Here is a 12,824-nt window from a genome sequence, read left to right as displayed (position 1 = left end):
AGTTCATTTCCAACACCTAATCAAACACACCTGAAGCAACCAATTAAGGTCTTCAGAGCACGTCAGGATCACTTGAAAATTAAAGGCAGGTGTGTTTGATTAGGGTTGGAGATGAACTGTGCAGGACAGTCGATCGCCAGGAGCAGGATTGGGCACCCCTGGATTAAACTGTGTGGACGTCCTCTCAGTCAGCGAAACCCCTCAAGATCAACAACACACTTTTGTCTCTAAGATACATTTAGCTTTTAACCTTACTGTAAAGTTATAGTTAGACAGTTTTATGCTGGTTAAGATTTATGATTTCGGTTCTCTGCCCTAATTGTTGATACGCTAGCATACGCTGCTAATAAATACAGCTTTATACTCGCGTAGTCCGTTTGCTTTGTAAATAATAACGATTATAGAAGTGAATAGAGACCTACCCAGCTTTGCATGACAGCGTTTCTCCTGATATTGTTGGTCACAGCCTCCGTCTCGATTAGGATATGCTGTGTTCATTTTTTGACTGTGACCGTTATGCTTTTGCCTGTATTTGGATGCCTTGTTGTTGCTCGCGTTTCACCGTATGTCTTGAATAAAGCCTTCAAACGCATACTGCAGCCCCTTTTGCCTACTTCTATCGGACACTTTATTTGCTGCTTTATAAAAGTTTGATAAAATTTCAGCAGGAAGAGCTGTCACAGCATAAGCCATGTTGATACCAAACCAGAGCCCAGATGAAGTTGTCGGAGGTAGCAACAGTAACTAAGGGGGGCGGGGCTTAGCCAAAGGTGAATTGTGTGTGACTTGTGCCACAGTAGACTTTATGTTGGCTCGGACCAGACGGGATAGCCTTTGTTGCCCTCGTGCAGCCTTTGGTGGCCAACAACACCCTGTCGCAGGTTTTTGGTTTGTTCTCCTCGGTCCAATGTTGGTATATTCTCACCCCTGCTTGACCCACAAGCCTTGCCGTTTCAGAGTTACTCTGACCCAGTCGTCTTGCCATAACAACTCGGTCCTTGTCAAAGTCGCTCAGATCTTTATTCCTGCCCAGTTCTCCTGCATCCAACATGTTGATTACAAGAGCTGATTGTTTGCTTACCATCAAAGGGTACGTTTATACGACAACGATAGGCTTAAAACTGAGAAGTTTTTCCCATGAGTTTTCTGCCTACAGACAACACCTTTGTCAAAACGATCCCCATTCACACGGATCCGTGAAAAGGACTAAAAACGCTATATTTTGCCAGGCCATTAGATGGCGATGAAACACTATAGACTGAACACGCACCCAAAACGCTGTTGTAGTGTAAACGAACGGCCAAAAATTATAAAACGTTTTAGAATATACCCAGACCTATATGTGGCTTTGTTCGAAAATGATCAACAATATTTGCTTCACCTGTGACTGGTCATAATGTTTTGGTTTATCAATTGACCAATCAATTCTCCCACAGTATTTAGGCTATTCAATCCAAGAACGTGCCTATTGTGTCATAGACATATCTGTGACATTTCATCATTCATAACAGACAGCATGAATTAAAAAGCAACATGGCTTTATATTCAATTTTAGGATGGTCATAAACAAGCAAGAATATTTAATTAAAAGAATGTACTTCATGCGCAATATGTGGTAATACAAGCCGAATAAACGTGTCAGATAGAGAAAATAAACCCAGAACATCTGTGGTTGTAGTTGTTTCAAAACACAGTGGCCCAGCCAGCAATGACATGTGGGGCCCAGATGAGGGCTTCATGGGCGGCAAATGTGGGCCCCATTATGGGCTTGCACCCGGGATCCACATTGGGGCAAGCCGTGGAAGCCCAGACGTACTAAAAGTGGGACCTGTAAGGGTACTGCATGGGTCTTAATTGGGCAATTCATGTCAGACCCATTTGGGCCCCACCTGCCCAAAGGGGTCCAAAGTGGACTTTGCAACATGGCTACACAGATGGGCTTTAAATTGGATCTGTAAGAGTCTTATGTGGGTCCTAACTGGGCAATTCATGCCAAACCCATTTGGGCCCCACCTGCCCAAAGGGGTTTAAAGTGGGTTTGCAACCGGGATGCATATGGGGCCAGCCGTGGATGCCCAGATGGGTTTTAAGTGGGATCTGTAGGGGTCTTATGTGGGTCTTAACTGGGCAATTCATGTCAGACCCATTTGGGCCCCACCTGCTTAAAGGGGTTTAAAGTGGGTTTACACCCGGGATCCACATGGGGGCCAGTCTAGGATGCCCAGGTGGGTTTTAAGTGGGATCTGTAAGGATCTTATGTGGGTCTTAACCGGGCAATTTGTGTCAGACCCATTTGGGCCACACCTGCCTAAAGGGGTTTAAAGTGGGCTTGCACCAGGATTCAACCGTGAATGCCCATATGGGCTTAAAGTGGGCTCTGTAAGGATCTTATGTTGGTCCTAACTGGGCAATTAATGCAAGGTAAGCCCAACCATTCATTTAAGGAAACAATCTAAGAAAAATTTAAATAAATACAAGACACTTGATGCTTTGAACTGCAAGAAATATATTAAATTGAACAACAAAAATTATCTTTAAAAAACAGTCACAACATACAGTAAACTAAAAAATATATTTTAAAAAAACCTCCAAAAATACAATACAAAATACACATTATATAATACATTGAACAATAAACATAATCTTTAACAATTTAAATTTTACAACGTAAAATGTCTGAAAAAACCCCAAAACAAAACATCTCTCCAAAAATACATCTAAAACAGTCATGGCGTTTGTGTTGATGTTCTTTTTTCTCTTAGGGCTCTAGCAGCCCTCTCCCCGCCAGGGTCACGTGCGGCTGTGAACCATTTCCCCAGTGCCATTTCCACATCCTTTCGGTTCACATTCTGTGTAATAGCGTTATTCTTCGGTGCACCTAAAAACAAGGGAGCATAAGTCAATTTAGCAAGGTTCTTTTTTGCTCCAACTTGCAACTCTTCAAATCATTCATTCAAGTAACATTTCCACATGTGGTAAGCTAAAATGTTACCCCTAGGGTGACATTTACCATGGAGTTTTATGCCAACCTATAACCCTTTTTCCATTACATGTTGAAATTTAGCCTCAAATGCACACCAGATTTGAGCGACATTAGAAACAGTTTACCATGAATATATCATGTCATATCACATAACTTCCAGTCGAATCACAGACACGACAGCTGCCAGTGAAATGTGAAGCGCTGTCAGATGTTCAACACCAGCGGAGATCATATACATCTGGAGACTCAGAACAAATTGATAAGGATGTGCGCATACATGCAGTGCTTTTTAGGTGAGATGACTCCGTATGCTGCTCATTCCAAATTACTACATTGAAGCCACCGTAGGGTGATGAACAGTTTATATTGCAAGTTTGATTATTTTATTCAATGTTTCTGTCTAACAGCTAACTTAACCTTTGGATGTGATTGCGGGGTATGTAAAGTAGTTGTTTTAAGATAAGCAAAACTTTGTCTATCACAAATTTGTCTTCGACTTGATCAACAATAGGGGATTATCACGCTGAAACGTAGTACTTCTGCTTATAGTGATGTTTGTGCACTGCCGCTTCCAGTGAGGACCTTAAGTTTGTTTACATATACTGCGTCTAGGCGATACTACTGCGATGTGGACCAAAAGTCATATCCCTATATATTTAGGCTGAATATGGCCCAGCCAGCAGAGCCATGTGGGGCCCAAATGGGTTTAACCTGGGCTACCTAACTGGGACCCAGCCAGTTTTTCACCCAGTTTCCATGTAGGCCCCACATGGATTTGCCCAGATGAAATTAACACTGCTTAGTGTGCACACTACAGGGTGTTTAATGTAACACTTAATCAGTGTTGGAGGTAATGAAATAATTAAGTGATTGAATAATGATTTTGTATTAGAGAAGAACACCTGCTGTTAACAAGCATAATCACTGAAGGAAAGAGAAACACAAGAACTACTTCCAGCCACAGCCTTGGATGAAATCAACTGAAGATAAAATACATTACATCTCTCAAGATCTGATTAAACAACTCCACAAACAGCATTACCAACTTCACTTATTACTAACCAGACTGACTTTATTTCTGTCAGACATCTACAGAAGTTCGTATTAAGAATTAAGAAGAGGCTTAGATGTTGATTACTTATTTGAAAGTAATAGTTTGATTTGATGTTACCATTGTGGCGATCAGTGTGTGCTTTAGTCAGGCTCTTGACTTTTTAACATTTGTTTTTCTCAGGCAGCTGTGTCTGTTTGTTATTGTGAGAACAGCAAGAGAAAATATAATCAGATGTTATAAGCTGATTGATGATAAGAATATAATCATCATATATTGGCTTAACTCATTGATATTATGTGGGAGGTTTATACGGGTTATTAATTCTGTTTTATTGTTATGATTCTACAGCAAGAGAATAATATAATTTAATCAGAACATCAAACTATTTATAACACACCATTTACATATTTTGGGCTCCTATGAGTTTTACTCGCACACAGACATCAAGAATCAGCATATGAATCTCAACAATAGTGATATGCTTCATGGTGCAATGCATTCTGGGTGCTTCTCAATTCTTATTTGTGCATCCTCGTTTCCTTTCCTCGCGTCTCAGCTCCACCCCCTGTAGGACGCCAGGGAAGGCTGCAAGGAAAGAAAAGGAGGGCGGAGGAATCGAATGAAAGGGTTTTTATACATTGGAATACTTGATCACTCGAGCGTCACTTCAAAGCGTCATCAGCAACGCTCAAAGGATCTGCCCTTATGTTGTTAACGTTTGGTTATTTAAGAAATTCATAATAAATAATAATAAAGCAAGGTACCCTGTTGAAATATGTGTGATGTGTGGTTTATATAAACTGCATAGGTAAAGTATAAATAAAAATGATGGTGACCGATGTGAAGGGGGAGGAGAATTGATATGTGCGTCACGTTTAGTCGATAAAACTCTTCCGCATAGGATACACCTGTGTATCCTCGCTTATGACTCCTCAGGAAGCCTCCTCACTCCTCCATCCTAGACTGCTCGTGGTGCAATTAGAGAATTTAGATGTCCTTCAAGATGGCTGAGCTCGATCGGTTTCCGAGTCATAGGATTGAGGAGAGAGGAGCGAGGAGACGAGGAGGGATATTGAGAAGCACCCTCTGAGTGCATCATACGAAACTTATCCACGGCTCCCAGAATGCATTGCACCATTGAAGCATGTCACCATTGTTGAGATTCATATGCTGATTCTTGATGTCTGTGTGCGAGTAAAACTCACAGGAGCCCAAAATATGTAAATAGTGTGTTATAAATCGTTTGATGTTCTGATTAAATTCTATTATTCCCTTGCTGTAGAATCACAACAATAAAACAGAATGAATAACATACTACCTATATAAACCTTACACATAATCAGTCAAAAGTCCTGGGCCCCATTCCAAGTAGAAGGTTTAACAAATTGTAAAACCAACCCCGATCTCTGAGCTGATTTACCCTGCAAACAAAAACCCTAGGTTGTTCTTGTGTCCGCAGCCTAAGGAAAGCTATCATCAATGGAGCTCGGATACAGCGATTCACCATGACAACGAGGGAGAAAAGGACGTGATGCAGTCATTTTTTCATCGGATGTGTCACAAGAAATGCCAAACCGCTTAGACGCAAGATAGAATGCTCGTTACTTTATTGCATTTACATTCCTACACTTGACTAGGCTATTTCAAATACAGGGAAACTGTTTGAAATGTGAGAATTCCAATGATGTGTAGGCTAAATGCAATCCCGCTGTGTTCAGGCATAATAGGTAGCAGTTGAAAATGAAATATTTTAAAATATTCTGCTTGACATTCATATTTGGTGACAACTTCAGGTTTGTGAAACTTCACAAGAACGCAGATTTTAGTAGAGCTCCAGGTCCATCCAGCACTGATTTTATGGATTTTTTTTTTTTTTACAGAATAGCAGGTTTTAGTTAATGGTTTTAAATCCAGTAAGCTGTTTTTAAACTCAGGACTCCCACAAGGTTGCGTTTTATCTCCCATTCTCTTCTCTGTCCATCTCTTGCAGCAGTGAATGAATGACTCTTTAAATATGCAGACGACATGGCCTTAGTAGCCCATCTGACATGTGCCAATGCGCTGTCTGACTACCATCAGGCAGTTAGCAATCTGGCCAGGACTTTTAAGGCAAGTTTCCTCGAGCTCAACATTGGAAAGACCAAGGAACTGTGTTGTGGTAGCAGAGGAACACCACGACACAAACACAGCTTTTCCAGCCAATCAGCATTTATGGCCAACCTGTAGAACAGGTCAAATCTTTTAGATACCTCGGAACAGAAATAGACGGATCCCTCTCTTTCTTCGAACACACAGAATATGTGTACAAGAAGGCCCAGCAGCGCCTCCACCCGAGAAAGCTCAGGACTTTTAATGTCAGCAAGGACATTTTAACCACAGTCTATACATCACTGATAGAATCCACTCTCACATTTAACATCACTTCTTGGTACAATGCACTCACCACTAAATACAAAACAAACTTCACACAAATAACACAGGCTGGCAAAATAATTGGCTCCCCCTAAACCCCCCTATCAGATATTTACACTCACTCAGTACTTAAGAAAGCCACCACCATCACACAAGACCCCACCCACCCTCTTCACCAATCCTTTCAGACAATAAAGTTTTTCTTATCTTATCTCTCCAAGACCATGAATGTTGTTTTAAAAAGTTAACATTTTTGATTTTGACTGCCTTAGTCTTAAACAAATCTTATCGAGAGTCTATGGAGGGGCTCTTACTTCCGTTACTAAATGCCATCGGAACGTCACAATGACGTAGGTCCAAAATGGGTCTATAGGCCTACATTTTATTCGCCAGTGATTTAGGTAGGAGACCTGCACACAGTATAGGCACAATGTTGCTAAAGTGTTGACGGGCCCCCCTTAGAAACAATTAAAGTATCACTGGAGTAGTTCAGTTCACTTACACATTTTTTAATTTTTTAAACAGTGTATTGGAGAAAAGTTGTAATATACTTCAAAGATAAGACTAACTGTTAAAGTGTGGATTTTGCAGAGAAGAATCCTGATTCTGCGAGAACAATTCTTGAAGTTGATTTGTCGCCCATTAAGGCAAATTAATGTAATAATTCAAGTCATAAATTTGGCATATTTTCACAAGACACGAAAATGGGCACTACACTCATGCCAGTAGAACAAAACCTACCAAATTTGAGATCGATTGGGCGAGTGGTTAGAGAGTTGCATGTGGAACAGACCAGTAAGGCTGAAATTGTCCTTAATGTTATGTTAAAATGTTGATAATCTCCAACTAAATTGTGTTTTGACAAACTACTGTATCATTTAACTTTGGATAAATAAAAGAAAGGCCAAAGACAAGTTTCATTGAGCAATTAAAAAACTGACTTTACCATAGAAAACTTCAAAAAGACGCAGATCTTTGAAGCACAGCTTGCCCATCCGTCCGGTCACATTGTACTGCCGTTGCAGTTCTGGCACCATCATGAACTTCGTCATCCTCCTAGTGGCATCTTCAAGTGAGGAACCCCCTATGTCTGCAACCATGGCAACCTTAAGAGTATACAGTAATAGAGCACAGTACATTTAAAGTCACAGGATCAGAAAACACCATATTAAGTCAGTAAATATCATAAAATATTCTCTGTCCCCATTACATAGCCAAACACCCCGCTTTAAACCTGGCATCCTTATTTTTGGCATGTCAATAATAATAATAATAATAATAGAGTGTTAAACCAATTATGTGCGTAGTTAATATTAGAGATTTTTCAGGTTAAACAGCAGACAAAAGCCAGAAGAGGGTGCTGGCCACACAAATATTTTTTAGGTTATTGTATATTGTTCTCATGTGTGTCAAGTTGTACAAGACTGTGTTTTGTAAGTAATGATATAATATTTCATTCATCATTTTAGTTTTATGCACTTAAAAGTATTGAATATAAAAATCCAAAATCACATCCCAATATTTGTCAGAAAAACTGCAATTAGGTCAAAATTGTGCACCCCGCCAAACGCTATGGCGATTTCAATCAGTAGTCATGTAATGTTGAAGTCTTGTACGACTATATTGTTTGTGATCCCTACCTAGTGCCTACCACTCTTCTTTTACACCAGTCAAATTGGTGGAAATCGGAGGATTACCAGTCAGCGACGACAATTTTGTTGTTGGGGTTATCCGGTTATTGAGGGGGTGGGTTGCTGAGAAAAAATATCACCGTGGGTCCTCAATCCTGCGTTCGGCCTATTATGCCTATTATAACACGGGAGTCAATGGGCAAATCAGCATTGTTTTCCCCAATATGGTGCACGTGGTGGGGGCGGGAGCAAGGCTGTTGGGGCGTATCCAATTTTGCCAACTGTAGCTATACAAGTATAATGGTCTTAATAACTTGTCTATTTAGCTAAGGACTGTTTTGTTGAAGACAATTACCATCAGATTTGAAATTAAGATTAGTCAATGCAGCAGTGAACTGATGTTCAAGTATACTTAAGTCTCTTCCGTATTGGGACTACATGTAGGTGAAAAATGTTAAGTTGTAGCAGACATGGTTGATTTGAAGCAACCTGGCATGAGACTTGAACTCTGCAAAGTTTAGTGATTATGCATGGGAAGGATTTTGTCAGAAGAAAGAAAAAGAAAACACAGGAAAACAATAGGATCTGGCCTCCAAAAACGTACCACTGCAGATTATTATCAATCTAAATTAATCTTGTTTTTAATTTAACTTAATTTTGTTTTTCTTTATTTAAATTTCGTTTTTTCTTTATGTAAATTTCGTTTTTTCTTTATTTAAATTTCATTTTTCTTTATGTAAATTTCATTGTTTCCTTAGTTTAAATTTCGTTTTTTTCTTTATTTAAATTTCATTTTTCTTTATGTAAATTTCATTGTTTCCTTAGTTTAAATTTCGTTTTTTTCTTTATTTAAATTTCGTTTTTTCTTTATTTAAATTTCGTTTTTTCTTTATTTAACTTTCGTTTTTTCTTTATTTAAATTTCGTTTTTTCTATATTTAAATTTTGTTTTTCTTTATTTAAATTTCGCTTTTTCTTTATTTAACTCGTTTTTTCTTTATTTAAATTTCGTTTTTTTCTATATTTAAATTTCGTTTTTCTTTATTTAAATCTACCCTTTACTCTGTCAGTAATTTGTTAGTCAGAAAAATATTAGACTACCTTAAAAGTATTGCTTAATTTAACAGACCTGTGTGTGTGCGTTTTATCACTATAGTGCAGTGTCCGCGTTCTCAGAGCATAAGCCCAGCCCGCGTTGAGGCGCGCCGCTTCCCGCTCACGCTGTTCTATAGTTTATTAAAAGTTTATTAATTCTGAACGTGTGGCGTCTCACGTGTCTATCTATATTGCACCAAATCGACACTGCACTCCCTTGTGAAGTCGATTGGATGAACGGTTCTCGAAATAATCAAAATGCAAACAGACATACAGACACAGAGATTCCTGCTTTTATTAGAGAGAAGATTATGTTCAGCACCCTCTCTCCGAAGCTTCGAATATTCGATGTTCATTACTACCGATGCTTAGAAGCTCAAAAAATGGTATTCGGACCAGCCCTAGTCATAAGCATTTGAAATTAACATAATTTGTCAACGTCTTAAGGGTTCGGGAGGGAACCCAACTCTGATGATATTGACTCAGATGAATTTGAAGTGAAATAATGATGAATATATTTTATCATATCAGTCACCATTATTGAATAAAAGTATATTGTGATTTTATTGATACTGAATTATTGTCCAGCCCTATAGCTAAACCAAACCCGCTGTTTTTCCTTTTGGTTAGATTCTAACGTTACATCAAACAGCACAAACCAAAAATACAGACTACTGTACAATCTGCAGTGTTATTTTTATGGCAACATAATATTTCAACTTACCTTAATTTTATGGAAATTCGGCGTTGGTCGGAAGAAATATGCACTTCACCTCCAAGTCACAGCCAGCTTGCTTTCCGAATGGACTGTTAACGTTTTGAGCGCGAAACACGGCCTTTGCATACAGGCCCCAGAGATGTCCGAACTGCCTGACCAAATAACAATTTAATACAGTAAAATTCGTAAATTAAAGGATATGTGAGAAAATTAACAAACGACTTAACTGGGTCGCTGGCTTCATTATGAATGAGCCTAATTAGGTGTTGTTGTGCATAACAGGCAGTGGTGGAGAGTACTGAAAATCTGTAGTCAAGTACAATTAAAGGGATAGTTCACTTTAAAATTAAAATTCTGTCATCATTTACTCACCCTCAAGTTGTTTCAAACCTGTATTAATTTATTTCTTCTGCTGAACACAAAGAAAAATATTTTGAAGAATGTTGGTAACCAAACAGTAGACTGTACCCATTGACTTCCATAGTATTTTTTTTCCTACTATGGAAGTCAATGGGTACAGTCTACTGTTTGGTTACCAACATTCTTCAAAATATATTTCTTTGTGTTCAGCAGAAGAAATAAATTAATACAGGTTTGAAACAACTTGAGGGTGAGTAAATGATGACAGAATTTTAATTTTAAAGTGAACTATCCCTTTAAGTGCATTGCTAAAATATTACTCAATTACGAGTAAAAGTACCGGTGTTAGAGAAATACTCAAGTAAAAGTACAGTTTGTAAAAAAAAAATAAAAAAATGTAAACAAACTAAACAAAAAATTAAAAAGAAAATATTCAGATGTCACCGTCACTTCTCCAGACTAGGGCTTGAAATTGTATGTTTTCCTTTATCAGAAGTTAACATGCCAACAATCTATTAATCATTAATAATTGATAAGATGCTAACAAGTGTTTTTTTCTCATTTAAATTTTTATTTCCTTATTATGCAAATGTCTCCGGCAGACAAAAAACTAAATTACATGAGGAGCCACGACTATTGATTAAATATCCATGAATACATTTTTAACTGGTTAAATTCTTCATTCAGAATCAATGAAATATCAATCATTAATCCTTTTTTTGTTTTGTTTTGTTTTCCGTCCCCATGACCCGGTTTTCATCAGCTTGTTTGCTATCAAATCACCTACTGGCTACAAAAATGCAGATAAAAGGTTTGGATATGAATTAAAATTGTACTCAGTACTCAACTATGATTTTAAAGGTAATTTAGTAGAATACATGGATTAATGAATACTTAATTACAAGTAAAAGTACAGGCTTGAAAATCTACTCATAAAAGTACAAGTACCCCAAAAAACTACTTTATTACAGTAATCTGAGTATTTGTAATGACTTCCACCTACCAGAAACTGGTCCCCAATGTGCAAACTGACCAAAAGCCAATCGGGTAGCAAAATGGGTCCTATGAGACATCAGGGAGGGATTTACCCAACATCTACAGGCAACTATATGTTATAAGCAACTTATGTTAAGTTAGCAAAATATTCATACAATATGAATATTGTAAATATTCAAATTCCAGCAGTAGCAATGCTGTCTCCTTTACACTTATCCCCATAAATCTGTCCCAATCTGGGTCACTGCACCAATGAAAGTGTTTATGTGAATGCTCCATGCACTGTCGGGAGGCTTTCTGCAGCTTTATTCTTTTACTTAAATTGAAAGGGCCTCTGTCCTTACAGGCCTACTTCTTTAACTACATCAGCCCCTCTCTTTACCATCTTAAACCATAAACCATGTATATGTCAATGCATCCTGAAGATCTTCAGATAGCATAACCAAACAGATCTACTGTACCTTTTACAGCCAACACATCAGTCATTGTTGGTGTATGAGCTACAGCTTGATAGAAACACATGCTACTTCTTAGTCCAAGGACATCTAACAACACAGAAGTGGGAGACAGATTAATGATGAGGCCTCCTGCAAGTCCTTTTTTTTTCTTTTTTCCTCTTGTCCTGTCCAGCATCGAAGCAAGCAGAATGATGCTCTGTCTGCCATGTTGTGACGAGCAGATTTTGCTTTGCCAAGAGGAGCTTGAATGACAGGCTCCCCTTGATATCCTAAGTTAAGCTTATTTTATTTTATTTTATTTTTGATGCTTGTTTGTAGATGAGCTTTACATAATATTGCTGGACCTGAACCAATCACCCAAACCCATGCCCACTTGGCCCATAAATATGCCATTCAAGACCCAAATATGTGTTCCCAGTTCAAACCCATGCCCACTTGGCCCATACAATTTCTATGCAGGACCCATATGTGCATTCCCAGTTCAAACCCATGTTCACTTGGCCCATAAATATGCCATTCAAGACCCATATATGTGTTCCCAGATCGAACCCATGCCCACTTGGCCCATAAATATGTCATGCAAGACCCATATGTGCATTCCCAGTTCAAACCCATGGCCACTTGGCCCATAAATATGTCATGCAGAACCCATATGTGCATTCCCAGTTCAAACCCATGTCCACTTGGCTCATAAATATGTCATGCAAGACCCATATATGTGTTCCCAGTTCAAACCCATGCCCACTTGGCCCATAAATATGTCATGCAGAACCCATATGTGCATTCCCAGTTCAAACCCATGTCCACTTGGCCCATAAATATGTCATGCAAGACCCATATATGTGTTCCCAGTTCAAACCCATGCCCACTTGGCCCATAAATATGTCATGCAAGACCCATATATGTGTTCCCAGTTCAAACCCATGCCCACTTGGCCCATAAATATGCCATTCAAGACCCATATATGTCTTCCCAGATCAAACCCATGCCCACTTGGCCCATAAATATGTCATGCAAGACCCATATATGTGTTCCCAGTTCAAACCCATCCCCACTTGGCCCATAAAAATGTCATGCAAGACCCATATATGTGTTCCCAGTTCAAACCCATGCCCACT

Source organism: Phoxinus phoxinus, assembly GCF_949152265.1.
Source record: "Phoxinus phoxinus genome assembly, chromosome: 3".
Lineage (NCBI taxonomy): Eukaryota > Metazoa > Chordata > Actinopteri > Cypriniformes > Leuciscidae > Phoxinus > Phoxinus phoxinus.
Note: the sequence above shows the minus strand (reverse complement) of the source record.